A 15,612-nucleotide genomic window follows, 5' to 3' on the forward strand; every position below is an offset into this window, starting at 1 on the left:
TTTTGTCGCTGACCTGAAGTTCTGACCTTTAAGATCTGACGTGATAGCTCGACTCACCAGGTCTGCGGGTTGTACAGAGTGATGAATAGCTGCTGTATAAGTCCCATCCAATTACCTAGAATGCATACGTACAGTAATGTAGCACAGACATTTGCACAAGCACTTGAAGACGAACATAAGACCCAATCCCAGAGGGGCAGTAGAGGATCAGAGAGCAGAGACAAGAGGATTTCCATTAGGAAGTATCTGTAATTGGTGTGCAGCCAGGGGGCAAAAACTCGTGCAGAGCAGCCACGCTGAGAAGCTCAGATTTCAAAACTGAAGACAAAAAAACATTGAAACATGTCTCACGGCTTAAGATTCTGCTTCTAACACTTAACATTCATTCGTCTGGATATCAGTCATAAATCAGTAAAGTCCTCAATAAAATTTGGAGGTTCCACAGATGTTGCCATTTTATGTCTTTCTAGCACAAATGGAGCTCATCTGTGTTCAAGACAGTCGGCATGTAAATTGTCTTGAGGCTGTCCCGTTACCCAGCTCAGCTGTCATCATGCAGAGTCTGCTTCTTATGCATGATGGGAAATTGCTGTTATATTGGTACTTCATGTAGAAGTTATTGAGAGAAACTGTGAAATATGAACTTTTTGACTCATATGGGCTTGGGGATTTGATTGCTCTTTTTTTTTTTAATCCCCAAGCGTTGTCTGTTAGAGATTAGCAGTGGTGCATGGTGTGGTAGAAAGCAAAAATATTCCACACCCTTGAACTTATTCACATTTTGTCAGATCTCACACTCAAACCTTAATGCACTATACTGATATTTTACATGATAGACAAGAACTAAGAAAATGTAAGTTTTCCACAAATTTGGACTTCATGGAAGAGTAGCAACGAGGAAACCGGCATGGTTGAAACGAGGTAGTGGAAGCAACATGTCGCTGGGATTCTTTTCTTAATCGGGGACAGAAAAACGATGTGATCTTTTGTCTTCCAGTTCACATTTTAAGCACAGTTTTATTCACTTTGAAAGAAATTCTCTGTCGAATACCCAGAGGTTTGTTCTAACGACGCTAAAATGTGGAACAGTCCAGTGGCACGAAAAGGCCTGCAAGGCAATGTATTTTCAGAGTAGCGGATACCGCGCCGTTCTCGCTTTTTTTTTTAATATTTGTCTTTTCACACCTTCTCCTATCGCTTCATACCACTTTGTTCCTTTTGTCCACCGGCTGTTATTCTCATTTCCTTTTTCTTTATCACTTCCCTGTCCTCTCCCCATCCATCCATCCATCCCCCCTTGCTGTTTGACAGGGCGTGTGTGTTGTTTCTATCCGAGAGACATCGGGTCTCTTCCCAGGGCACGCCGGCGTGTTCAGCCCGATGGCTCCCCTGGGTCCTGGCCGTTCGCAGGTCTCCATGTTCTCCTCTGTAAATTACAACCTGTCTGATGAACACAGCACTCATGGGCATACATACACACACACACACACACACACACACTCAGCCTGATCACCTTCTTTCCTCAACATGCAAACTGTGGCTTCCTAGAGTTATGTAGGAATACATGCAACCCACACATAAGGATCTTGAAAACGCTGAGCTCCTTTCACCTAATCTGATGCAAATAGAGGATTTGCGCAATTGTGTGCTGCATGCGTGAATGACCACACACACGAGCATACGTAGGTGGGTGTTTATTCAGGTATATCCTTCCTGAGTTTCCCTCCAAAAATGGTAGTCATGTGATTACCTGGCAAAGCTTTCAAGAAAGAAAAGGAAGAAAAAAGAAAAGTTTCAGTTCATTAAAGAGTTTGAAGTGAATGAGAATCCTCATGAAGTCAGTGGAAGATAAATAAATAAATAAAAAAAGATTGTTTGATTGAACAGAGATAGGGAGTTTGAGTGACTGGAAACTGATGACCACACACGCTGAGAAGTCTGTGCTGTAGTTATTAGGTCACTAAAGCAGATAAAAACAAAGGATGCAGCTGGATTGCAACAACCACATAAGCGATTTCAAGTAAAAGCTTCTTAGCTGCCCGAAAGCAAAGTGCATCATCTCCAAACACTTAAGTAGCGAGTTCCTGATTCTTGCAAGACATAAACATTACATCGTAAATTACTGCTGAGGATTCCAATTGAGAAATTCAAATTCTTGCAAAATGGAAACGTTCTGGGTACATCGAAGCACAAAGGACAATGATTTGTGTTTTGTTAAACTGTTAGCACTTTTGACCCAAAGCAGCTTTCCAACCGCTCTGTAATGACAAATACTACCAATTTGTACAAAACTACCACATTTTCCAAACTTCACCATTTTTTTCTCACCACACAAACACATTTTTCAACCTGCTCTCATTACCATAGTGCTAAATGCATCTATGTTATCAGAGACAAATAGCTTTTACACCTTCCCTGGCAGCAACACGAGCAACAAATGCGCCAGTGTCAGACTTTCTCCCGTTTTAATGAATGAGGATATTTCTTTAAGTGGAAATATCCATTTGTTTTGGAACAAATCATGAGATATTTGTTAGCTCTGTTAAAAAAATAAAAAATAGCTTTCTCTCTTTCCCAAATGCAGGGTTGGTTTACGATACATAAATCCCTGATCACGAGGAAAATAATAACAAAATAATTCAGTTTCAGTCAGTGTCTATAACGATCTGATATTGAATTAGTTGCAGATGAAGAGACAAACCCGGCGCTGGTGTTTTTCGAACAGGACAAAAAACACATTTATGGAATAAACAGACAACATCTAAATTACAAGAGTTTATGGACAAAAACAATCCAGCCTTGCAGTTAAATACTTGATGAGGACTTGATTCTAGACTTTGTGATGCAAAAGCCTGAAGTTATTGTTGAGTTTCCTGTCTCCAGGCTGGTTTTGATTTGCAGTAACCTTTGTTGTTGTTGTTGTTGCGTATTATTTCAGGAAATTCCAGTGGTTATATGTGGACTTCATTTAAAGACAAAGTGAACAGTAAGTGCTTTTTTATTTCATCCAAACTAATTTTACTCATAAATACATTTCATGTGTCATTCAATTTAAAAATATGTGTTTTTCTTATTTATATTCATGGAAAATGTATTGATTTCATGCAGTACAGTCTTTCAAAAACACCAGGAGGGAAAAATAAATAAAAATAAATAAATAAATAAATAAATCTTAAACCCACATGAGAATCACAAACAGCTTCGTTTGAACTTCAGCACATCATTTTCACCACATCTTACAAATATCTTTATGTTCGCAAACAATTAAGCTGGTCTACCTAATAAATTGTCAGTCACTGTAATGTCAGAATCAGAATCCCCCCATATGATGCGTAGTTAGAGGTGAAACAGTTCTTATTTTTACTTAAATAAAGCCTCCAACATTTTAAAGTTTTGCAACCACCGGTGTTTCTTTCTACCACTTTCTCACAGACTGTTTTCTTTTCCTTTTTTAGACAGGAAATATGGATCCTGGTGGTCTCAGATCAACCGATTCTGTCACAAATGTACCCCACCTCTGCAGGAATCAGGCACAGTACGCACGTTGAAAAAGACCAGTTCTCTCTATTTTCATTAGCTGGTGCTTTCAGGCTCATGTTTCCCGTCCCGACAGCCTGTCAACCTCACACACACAAACACGCTTATGAACGCCTTAACGACTCATGGCAGGGACTTGTTTCCCTGAGTGGTTCGACCTTGTTTTTCTTCAGTCGTGTCTTTTTATATCCTGGAGGTGAGACACCTTAACAATCACCAAAACGTTTTACCGGAATGTGTTATGTGGCAGGGTGGAGTGTGAAGTTGGGAAGAAGTGATGGAGGGAGTTGAAGAAGGGAAATGACATCGCAGTGATCCCCCACTGCTTTCATCTCCTGTTATTTTTATTTTCTTTCCAATCTTTCCTTCCCCGGCTTTTTAATGCATCTTCCACTCATGAAATGTAGAGAAGTGTCTATTTCTCACTCACCCTTTCCCGCTTTCTTTTTCTGTCCATTTTCCTGTGTTTCCTGTGTCCCCCCCCCCGCCCCCCCTCTGAGGTCAGCCTGGGGAATTGATGTTAGTTGAGAAGCAGTAAAAACTTAACACCTTGAGATTAGCGGTGCTTCTACTTAAATATCTACCTGTGTTGTGACATGTTATAAATTGAGTTAAGAATCATTTTGTTGGCAGAAAAAGACAAATTAACCCATTATCTATTAGCTTTTGAGAAATTTGAAGAAAGAGCTTAAGATATTCTACAAAAGCTTCCTTCAACCCTACAATGCCAGAAATGGAAACCCTCTCACTTCACATGACAAAAAATTGGACTGAAAAAAACAAAACAAATTAAAAGAAACCCTTACAATCTTCAAAGATCTAATCCCACCAGAGTCTGTGGCAACAAGCCTTGAAAACTGCTCTCGACAGAAGATTTCCATCTGAGGTAAAACTAGTTCAGGCATCCCTTAAAAAGACTTAGGGCTGAAAGAAAGAGAGAAAGAAAGAAAGAAAGAGAGAGACTTTGGGGGTTGAATGAACATGTTCCTTGTCCTTTAGTATTAAATGTGAAAATATTAAAACCTGACTGAAATATTTCTTTTTTTTATTGCTCTGATTGGTGCCTTTAGAAACCATTTGTGTTTCTTTCTCTGTTTGTATCATCCTTCCAAGCCCCAAGACAGTCTGACTCCTCATAAGGCAATGTCAAAACATATTTTTGACATATTTCTTCGTTTCCGTGGTAACAGATTGTGACGCTGAAGCTAAACTATCTATCTATCTATCTATCTATCTATCTATCTATCTATCTATCTATCTTCTGATGGTCATTGACCCCTACTGGTCACATGAGGAACAGCAGCGAATTGTTTATTATGCAATTTTATTTGTTTGTTTTTGCCGTTCATACCAGTTGTTCGAAAGACTGTGTTCTAAAATGTGAATGTTTTTGTTTCCCCCCATTATAAAACATACAAATCACCTCCAGAAAGATGTTTATGTTGAGGATTTTTTTTTCTTTTTAAATTTACACATTCCATAAATCCATCTTAAAATATGAAACGCAGAACATTTATTTCTCACGGCCGTTCCTTTGTTCCATCTCAGAGCTCTACCGCTGCCTTTCTCTCCTCTCTCCTCTCCTCGGCCCACTCAAACTCCCACTCACCACTAATCTACCTCTCACCTATATCCTCCTCTCTTCTTTCGCCTCTGCATCTGACTCTGTCTGCTACTGCACACACATTTCTTAAACCCCTCTCTCACCAGGCAATCACAGACACTTTTGGCCTAAAATTCAAGTTCTACTATATCCTTAGCATTTTATAAGCACACTTAGTCAGTAAGCAGCCTATAGTTTGGCATTATTATAATCTCATTATGATAGAGGCTGGCTCCAGAGCAAACTGCAGGTGACAGGATCAGTGCATCCAAACAGAAGTTTTCCTTTAAAGCCACACACTAAGTTTTTCATCACGATTCTCTGTGATAGACCAATGCAACGTCCAGTAATTATCCTACACAGTAGAAGACAACGTTTGCTTAAGAATGAGAATATAAAAAAACTGTTGTGCATTTGTTTGTTTTCAGTCATCCTACATATAGACCCACCTTATAAAGCCTGAATCATTTCCAATTGCAAGTGTTTTGGAGCAGATCTGCAAAATTTGCACCTCCTAAGAAATGTTTGCATATTCTCCTTTCAAAATGGCTCAAAAGCACTCACATTGGACAGAGAGTGACTTTGAACCAGAATCTTCAAGACTTCAAGATCTGGACTTTGACTAGACGATCCCATGCAGTGTGACTGGGCTGTGACCTGAACCCTATTTAATATAGAACCGGCTGGTTGTTTTGCTGGAACTTGCTCATCCATACCAATTTCAAGTCTTGCATCTTCTAACTGTTTTGTTTTTGCAGAATTGCCTTTGATTTACTTATGATAGACTTTTCCTCAGCATGATGCTGCTACCACCATGTTTCTCAGTAGGGGTGGCATGTCTTCATGATTAAATTAGAAATGATGATAACCCGACGATTTCTAAAGCCAAAGCGTTGCACTTATATTTAATTAGCAGTAAATTAAACACGAATGCCTTGCTTTTCAGATTTTATTTATAAAAAAAAATATTGAAAATATGTCTTTTTTTTTTCCCCTTCTTCCGCTTCACACTTACATGCTACTACTTGGATCAAATGAAATCCCGGTAAAACGCTCTGAATACACTGTTTGAGATTTTTAAAATTGCCACAGGAAGAACTTTAAAAAAAAAAGAGCCATTGTGAATGATAACATCTGACGCATGCATACATTTATACTATGTGCACACACACTTACACACTCTCTTTGGATAAAGCGGTGGAGTAGCTCCCATTTACACGCGGCTGTAAATTACACCACACTTCTCAATTAATTATTTATAATCCATAATTAATTATGAAACAATCAGTAATCCAACACCAGTCCACTCCGCTTGTGGTTGCGTAGTAACCGTGACCCAAATTAAATGCCTCCATTGTTGTCCGTAACCAGAGCACCCCCCCACCCCCCTCACCCCAATGTTGTTTTTTTTTCCCTCTGTGTGCCTCCACATGATGCATATAGCTTGGAGTAAATAATGTGTGTACATGCTGATTGAACACATTGAGGACATGCATGAGACCATATCGCAGTAGTTTCCTTTAAAGGATGACCACAGCCATCGCAAACAAGCGAGGCGGGTCAATAACGTACGATCTGGTCTTGCGCTGGGAGTGAGTCGAGGCTGGGTAGAGACCACTAATGGGACCTACCGCGCGAGCAAAGAGCGCAGCGCTGGCCGCCAGACAATGATGCCATAAAGCATCCGCGGGGAGACATTACTGCATAGCACGCTGTTTTGTCGGCACTTGTTCTGGAACTGCATCAGCGGCTTCCCATATGGTGCTCTGGAGGCCCCCATGAATGATTTATGAAAAAGACTTTTGGGGTGTTGAGTGGCCATTTTACAGAGCAGAGTGCGTGCACCCTGCTGCTGCAGCACACATTCTGTTGTTCTCCCTCTTTATTCTCGTCTCCACCGCCCCTGTGCAGGCCTTCTCGGCACGGCACTAAGAGCGGGCTCCTTCAGAATCAACTTCCATATCCTACTTCCACGGCAGCAGATAAACACGGCTTGCAAATATAGAACCGGCGCTCTCCCCTCGAGCCATGTCAGTGACATGTTAAAATATCCTTCATTCTGGGTAACATCCTGCCACCCATGGGAAAGCCGAGCCTGTTTGTTTGTGTTTTGCCAGACCTCTTGTTCAAGAGGTGTTTCTCTCTTTCCTCTCTGCTGCGTGGAGTCTGTGTGGCCCGCGTGGGAGGCGAAAGGAGACGAGGGCGAGAGCTGCGAGGAAAGGGTAAATGACATAACAACACGACTGGAGAAAGAGCGAGGAAAAGCTGAATGAAAGCAAAGTGTTAAGAATGGAAGGCGGGCGGAGGGGTTTGAGTTGAGGTAAGCAGTGGGGGGGATTGTGGAGCACCGTGTGACCAGACTTTGGTTATTTCCTCACCAGCCTGAGAGCCAGGAAGTAGAACTGCTTGTTCCTGCATTATTGGGACAAACAGGAAATGCAGAGGTCTTCAGAAGGGATGAAGCGAGTTTGCGTGTGTGTGTGTGTGTGTGTACATGATAGCTTTTTGTTCTTCCAAACAGACAACTACATCTTATGGGTGAGGTAACATTGCATCGGATAATGGTTGTACAAAAGCTATAAAAAAAATGTAGCGAGGAGCCACAGCTTTTCTTTTAGCTCCATGGAGAGTTTCATCCTTTTACTGCAGTGTGTGTGTGCGTGTGTGTGGTTTTTTTTTTTCTCTTAGCAGATTTCCTGTTATCTCGCAGGTCCCATCTGTAACTATTTTCAGAAAAACAAGCAAAACAAAGTGCGAACTGTCTCAGTTGGTGGTCAGAGTCGTTGAAGAGGCCAAGCAGAACGTACAAAGCAGCTTTTACTTATCAATGAACCAGGTGCATTGCAAGACTTTATGATTAAACAACCACGTTCAAATTATTTTCTTGCCAATAAATAATCATTGACAATTGTTATCGTTTCTGGAGCCTATCATTATGACAAGTTGTCATTTTTAACAAGATATGGCCATCAATCTAAGTTGGCAGGCTGGACAAGAACAGCATTAATGAATGAAGCAGCCAAGAGACTGGCAGTAACTGTGGAAACTCGATTGAAAAAAAAAATGACATGCTTCTTTCTCTTATTTGGCTTCATTCAGACTGTTATAGAAAACTAACACTGTGTATAATGCTGAATTCTGATGGTGGCAGCAACATGCTGTGGGGGTGGTTTTGTTCATCAGGCCAAGAGAAACTGGTGAGAGTTGATGAGAAGATGGATAGACCAAAGCTGTGCGTGCACCCTGCTGCTGCAGCACACATTCTGTTGTTCTCCCTCTTTATTTTCTCTTTAGAGTCCAGCAATTCCAGGAGAACAATATTTTATTAAAGCTATGCAACTTTTGTAAGCAATGTGTTTCTTTAACATAAAGATGAGACAGATAATCTTCGTATGGTTCTACTGTCATCTGCAGAAATACGCCGCTCATTCAGAAGCAACCAATCAGAGCCAGGAGGATGGCTTTAGGGCTGTCAATCATCCTTGTGTATGTGTTGTTTTACTGCACATAGCAGTAGGACCACAGGCAGTGGAGTTCAGTTTTTTCACAGATTATTTGTTTCATGTTATACTGTCGCAACAACACATAAGTAAAAGACAATATTGCTTAGAAAAGTTACGTACCGCAGCTTTAAGGGGCACCAGAATAAAGAAGGCTGAATACACATGAACGCCTCACTGTTCAGATTTCCTTTTTGCATCAATTTCTTACCATTTCTCAATAAATCCCCCACTTTGTGTTGGTCCATCACATAAAATCACTATAATATGCGGGGAGGTTTCGTGGTTGGAACTTGACAAAATTATGACGCTACACAAGTGGTCAAAATGAAGAGTTGATAAAATCCAGAGTTCTGCAGTTGAAATAGTTCAAGGGCTTTCTGTGGAAGAAAGCCTTTATTAAAGTTTATATCATCCAAAATTGAATCGAATATGTTTCTGGTTCAACAGTGTGAATCATCAGCCTGGGGTAGTTACTCCAGAATATTCAGTCCATCGGGCGAGCACGCTTAGACGAACACAGGGAGAGATGCTGCCATGCCACAGTTTGACGTTCTGCTTCTCTCCCACACTGCGATCAACCAATACTGCCAATACTTTTGAATCTCCCAGCATTACCTCTAATCAATGCCGCAGTCTCCAACTGCGATGATCCCCTACTTGCGTGAAATTAAGCTGCAACATGTCACCGGAGATCTGCTGCCCAAGGCTATCCTCACGGCTGTCATTCAACGTAGATTCAAGGTCCACCACCCGATTGTTTCTGTAATCCTGCGGCGGCTTCTTTTCCCCCTTGACATGCGTGGAGGTTCTTCGACACATTTCCAGCTGAATAAATGGAGGACACCCTGAGGGGGGGGAGGGAGAGGGCGTTGGATGTGTAGATGCTGCGTGTGATGTGGGCTTCCAGCGAGCCAAGAGATCATCCAAATAATCACTGTTGCCTGTGCAAACAGCATGCAGGTGCTCAGGGCCCGACACAAGGCGAGGCAGCCTCTACCCTCCCCTCGACGCCAGTTCGTGAGGGCCACGGAGCAGCAGGTTGCCTTGGGAACCCTTCAGCTCCCTCTTTCTTGTCATTACTCCTGAGCACACACACCCCTCTTTTTTTTAATCTGCACCACGCTTTTAGAGAGGCACCCCCATCCTCCTTGACATATATTCACACAACACATGACTGACACACAGAGTGATTGGCAGAAGTACGGGCACAAAGCAAATATTAGGTTATTTTTTTTTTATTGCCTTTATCACTCAGCCTGTAAATCTTCAGCGGTTTTTATTCCCTGGACTTGTCCTTCTGAAAGAAACAGAAAAGTTACAGAAAGGCGTTTCTACCCCCCAAACTCCCCAAAAATGTACGGTCAAAGCTCCAATAGAATGTGTCACACTTCTGGATCTGCCAATAATCTTCTCCACTTGCCTGGATCAGCTAAGTGTGAGTAAAAAAGCTAATCAGTTTACTCATCCAGGAGCCAAGGGAGTGGTCTGAAATGTTGCTGGCAGCCTCGCAAGCCCCCTTAGCTCATCACCAAGTGAATTACGCTCCTGAAGCCGAAACAGTTCACATGGTAAATCTTCCTAAAATAATGAATTGCAACCTGGTTTTGTTCAAAGGCATGGCCATAAATCAAAGCACGCGTGTAAAACTTGGACAAAGTGCGTGATTTTCTTTTCCAAAGAAATGTTCTTTTTTATATGGAGGATATATGTTCAGCATAAAACAACACTCCTCTGGATCCTTTGAGATGATGTATTTCATTTAAGGCAATTTGGGACTTAATTAAATACAGTGTTGGCTGCAGTACATTTAGGAAATCTTGAATGTGTTTGTGACTCAACTCGGGTCCAGGCAATGAGAAGCACGCAGGAATGAGGGGCTCAACAGTGGAACTCTACCGCCTCCTAGTGGCCACTCACGAATTCAAAAGAGAATTAGTTTAATAGTAAAGTACAAAAAAAATTCTGAAACTCACAATATCGGAGTCAAAATAAAGTTAAATTAAATATTGTGTGTACAAACTTGTTCATATTGTGTTTATTAATAATTTTATGAACACTGCCTTGGAAATTTATCCAGATTCCTTGAAATTTAGACCACAAACTGAAATATATCTTGCAGAGCAAAACGAAATGGCTCATTAACTGTGAAGGATTTACTAATTTATATATATTTATAACAAAATATCTAAATATTTCAATTAATTCATCATAAAAAAAATGCAGTTGCTGGCTGCACATTAATTTTATTTTAACCTTTGGGGAAAATTCTATTAACAAATTAAAATCTAAATCTAAAAATAAGTATCTTGCAAGACTAAATTCATGTTTTATTATATATGTTTCTGTTTTGCTTTTGCTTTTATTTCAACTTCATAGAAGAACCGAAGAATATCAACTTCAAAAACACACTTGATTGTACACCTCGAGTAAATAGATAAAATAAGTGTTTTCAAACAAAGAGTTCCATACATGTATGTCATTTGTTTTGATGTGATTTGACTTAAATAGTTTTCAAGAACAAAATAAAATATATATTTGACCCAAAAAAGTTTGGAAATTGCATGCCTATGTAAAACTCGCACTTATTCCCAGATCCCTTTTCTTCGAAACTCAAACCTCATTGTTACACTGAAATATTTCGTGTTTTGTCGCAGATGTGTGTTTTTACCTTCGCTCAAACTTTCCGGTGTTCCCCCATTGCGAAATCTTTAGGAGGGGCCACCTTCCGTCTAAACTTAAACAGGGAGTTGGCTGGGTCAACACACAACACTCCTGGTTATCTGGCTTGACACTGAACACATGCCCCATGTACAACACATACACACATGCACGTGTCCAGTCATCTTGGGTCATGGGAACGCGACGGTGTGCTCATGCTGTGTTTATTCTGCACTGTTTCCTATTTGAATGTGTCCTTCTCACGGGACTCTTAATGGCTTCCCTTTTCCCAAGGCTAGGGGCAGCGCAGTCAGACCTTATCCAGGTCGTGCCAGGAGGGCAGGAGGTACAAGGAGTAAAGAGGTGAGTCCCAGAGCCTGTACTCAGTGCCCCCCCTCCCCCCTTCCCTTTCTTCTCCTCCAAACCGTGTGGACTCATTTTGGCAACCTGAAAGTGTACCCATTTTAAGAAATACAAGCTGGGATTTTTTATGAGCACTTCCAGAGGAGAAATTTGTGATATTTACACCCATGGATAATGTTTCTGAGACTGCATGGCAGACTCGTGAAAATGTAATGTCTTTTGGAATGTAGCATATGAGTACATCTGTAGGTCTTTAAACGGAAAGTTGTGGTACAATTACCACTAACGCTACATCAGCTGCCATTAATGACACTCTGAAGTTATTTTGCTAGCAGCAATTTACAATTTGCAAGGTGAATGCAAAGCTACTTATTGATATTCGCTTCAAACACAAACGACCAACATGAGAGGCAACGTGGAAAAATATTTAAAGACACAGAACAAAGAATAAGTGCAGAAGGGGGTTGTTAATTATCCTCTATTGGATCTGGAATGACACCAATCCCGACTTGGTCCGAATCTGCTAACTCAATGACAAGCTAGCATGCTAATTCAATGACAAGCTAGCTACTGTTAGCAATCTAAGCCAGTAACCAGTTTTTAATTTATTTTCCACACACAAGGATCATATGGGAACCCCTTTGGCACCATTTAGCTGTCAGTCATGCCTAATTCTGGTCACTTCCAAAACAAATTTTAAATGTTTATTGTGCTATATTTAAATGAACAAGATGAACATAATTTAGTATCTGTTTGAAAACCTATTTTTTAAATTAAAAGTATTGCAGGTTGTAATAATTTAAGCCTTGGTGAAAACCTGTCCGACTCCCACTTTTAATTTCAATTATTGTGTTAATTCATCAACCTTGAAAATTCTTAATTTTGAGTAAAAATTGAATGAAGAACTCCTGTCTTTATTCAGAACCAATGGATAAGAAGTTTGTTTGGAAATTACGCAGGCGTCTCTCCAAAGATAAAACAATATGAATTACGTCTAAACAGAGATAAATTTTGTCTTTATTTAAGTTTTACAAAAAAAATATGGCATGCATGAAATTATTTATGCCACAATGACTGAAAAACATTGACTGTACAGCTAACTACATCATCAAATGAATAACAAACGAGAATATTACATTGTTCTTGGAAACAAAGACTATTTGTCCTATTGTAGTACTATCAGAGTAGTTGTATTTGTAAACCTGGATTCTTTTTGAGGGTATTCAGAACTCCACCTCTAGATTTACTGATGAAATTTTGACAAGGGTTTTTTTTTTCTTTTTTTTACATAAAGTCATTTAAGTTTTAACTCTCATCTGATTCAAATTAGTTTAAAATAGCCAAGTGGAAGTCACTGCCTGTCTTCAGCGCATGGAGAGGCCTCAGAGTGAAAGGTGCATCTTATCCAAGAGCAGCTCGGGAATTATCTCTGCTAGAATGCAAATGTGACATTTCAGTATGAATAATCTTCAGGGCTCTGGACAAATGTTGCTGTTTCATAAAAGAGATGCGACTTCAAAGACTATAAAAGCTTTTTTTTAAAAAAAAAAGAAAAAAAAAAGAAATCCACCTAAATAAAGTCATATTCAATAAATTTGAATATGTGCTCCGAAGAGATTAATTTGTCATGTTATAAGTGTTTTTTTTTGCCAATAACATTTCAGTGGGTAAGCCCACATTTCTGAATTTTCTTTATTGATCTCCGTGAGATATTCTAATTATAAACACGGTGTTTTCATTAGATTTAAGAAGAAAATCTACATAATTTAAAACGAATAACGACTTTGAAGCATCAGTCTGTGTGCAGTTAATATAAATAATGTGTGAATTGAGTCACTGACTCGAATGAAGTTAATGATTTCCAAATTTATTAAATATGACTGTACATAGCACCCATCAGTACAAACTTGAAGCTATGGCAGACATCCGCCACATGAGGGAGCCATTGTAAGAAAATTGCATTTCTGTCTTACTTGTCCAGAAGAAGCACTATTTTAACACAGAGAGGGGGGGAAAAAGCCAAAGAAAAATAAGAGTAAATTTATATTGTGTAATGCTTTGATTTGATAAAACTGAAAAGGAGTGAAATGAAACATCAGAGGCAATTTCACCCAGAAATGGGCTGATTGATGTGCCACTTGTATCTCATTTAGGAGCCTATATTTAGCTTGAACAGTATCAGGGCTGATATTGATCACGACTGTCTGAGCTGCCTTCTCTGTAATATTCTAGTCACCAGGTACTGAAGAGTAAAGGTCACATTCCCATCACCTTTTTGTTTCTTTCCCCCTGCAAGCCATCGCTCATTTCAACAAGAAAAAAAAAAAACTAACAAAAAAAAAACAAACAAAAACTGACACTTTCTTTCAAGACGCCATTGTTAAGATCGCATCTTATTATCTCACACCTTCCCTCAGAAAGAGCTCCTGATGACATACTGAGAAAAAACATCATTATCATTGATTGTACAGGCCAAATAACCTACAGTCTGATCTTGTTGTTTGTGCTTGGCAATTAAAAGTCTTTTCACACTTTGGCAAGCTTCACATGAAAATGAAAACACCGAGTCCTTGAAAATTGATGCCGGTGTAAATGATCCAGTTACTGATCGATTCCTTTATTGTATCTTTTTTTTTTTTTCAAATCTCCTATATCGGGACCATCTACAGGTGACGTTATAAGCACTCCAATCAATATTTTTATGATGGCACTGAGTCAAACTATCGTATAAATCTGACGCTCTCATCTGGTCGAGGCTTATTGGTTGTTCATTCGTCCCACAGCTTATGTTTATTGCCATTTGTGTAAAGTCTTCATATTCAGATAAATTGGTCATTTAGGAGATTTGAAATGCTTAAAAATAATAAACTGTCTCGTTTTTCAAATTCATAAAAAAAAATAAAAATCTGCCTCTTCTGTTTGTTTTTTTTTTGTTCACTGCAAAATTGGGCTGGAAGCATAGTGCCTCCACTGACAGCCTAAAACGACACCGCACACTTCATCTCATGAGAAAATAGCCCCGATTTGTGTGTGAAATTGCTGCAAGAAGCTGCATTATGCCGAGGAACATCTCTAATACGCAACCCGATTGGAGTTACAATAGAGAGAGATTATTTGTATGTTGGCACGACAGGTGTGACGGCGTGAAAGAGTGTTAACTCTCTCATTCTGTTGAAAAGTTTGTAAATGGCCTAAAAAATACACTATTTGGGTTGATCAAGAAACTCGTATCTCGCACCTGCTTGTAATGTTTTTATGTGGCACAGTTGCTGAAGCGCTAAGCTAATGCTAGCGTACTAAGTAATTCTCTGTTTTGATAAGTCTCAAGTATTATTCGACTTGTGCCATAAGTCTATGTGGTTCCAATTACCCATGTGCAGACAAAACTTGAAAAAAAAAAGTTATTGTCCAGTTTACTGATCTTGGACTTTCTTTTGAATGTCATAAAATTTAACAACCAGTGTTTCAGCTTCTCTCTTTCGACCTCGAGACGGATTTACAGGTAGCCGCAGAAGCAAGCGCCGTCACTTTTTCCACGTTGGGTGTCATTGTAAAGAAAAACATTGTTTAGAACAAATAATAAAAAAAATATTCACAACCTACATTTGTTTCCTTTAAGGTGTCCTATCTCAGCAATTTAGGGATTCCAACCTTCTTACCGTCCTAACATCTTTTTACCCCCTATTCACCTAGACACACAATACAAATGACTCGAGGTCATGCAAATAGGCTGTGCTCTTTTAAAAATGACCTCATCAATATGTCGCTGCGTGACCTGCTCGGGTTGTGTTTGGCAAAACCACGGAAGAGAAGACCAAATTTTGTCGGGGGACTCTGATGGAGGACATTTAAAAAGATCCTTCACCTCACTTGTTTTAATATTCACTGCTCATATTTTTTCCTTCATGTCACTTCTTCTTAGCACACTCCTCCTCTGCAGTTATTTGA

General features: G+C 39.7%; 1 long non-coding RNA gene across 1 annotated transcript in view; it reads right to left on the reverse strand.

Moving 5' to 3' along the window:
- Positions 1-1,258: 1,258 nt before the first annotated feature.
- LOC107837192 (uncharacterized) overlaps positions 1,259-15,612 on the reverse strand; it is a 17,341-nt gene continuing 2,987 nt past the window's right edge. The window contains exon 4 of the long non-coding RNA XR_001663195.1: positions 1,259-1,426. This is a non-coding gene — a long non-coding RNA (uncharacterized LOC107837192). The remainder of the gene's footprint in view (positions 1,427-15,612) is intronic.

The sequence above is a fragment of the Poecilia formosa genome, unplaced genomic scaffold, assembly GCF_000485575.1.
Source record: "Poecilia formosa unplaced genomic scaffold, Poecilia_formosa-5.1.2 Scaffold122, whole genome shotgun sequence".
NCBI classification, from domain to species: Eukaryota; Metazoa; Chordata; class Actinopteri; order Cyprinodontiformes; family Poeciliidae; genus Poecilia; species Poecilia formosa.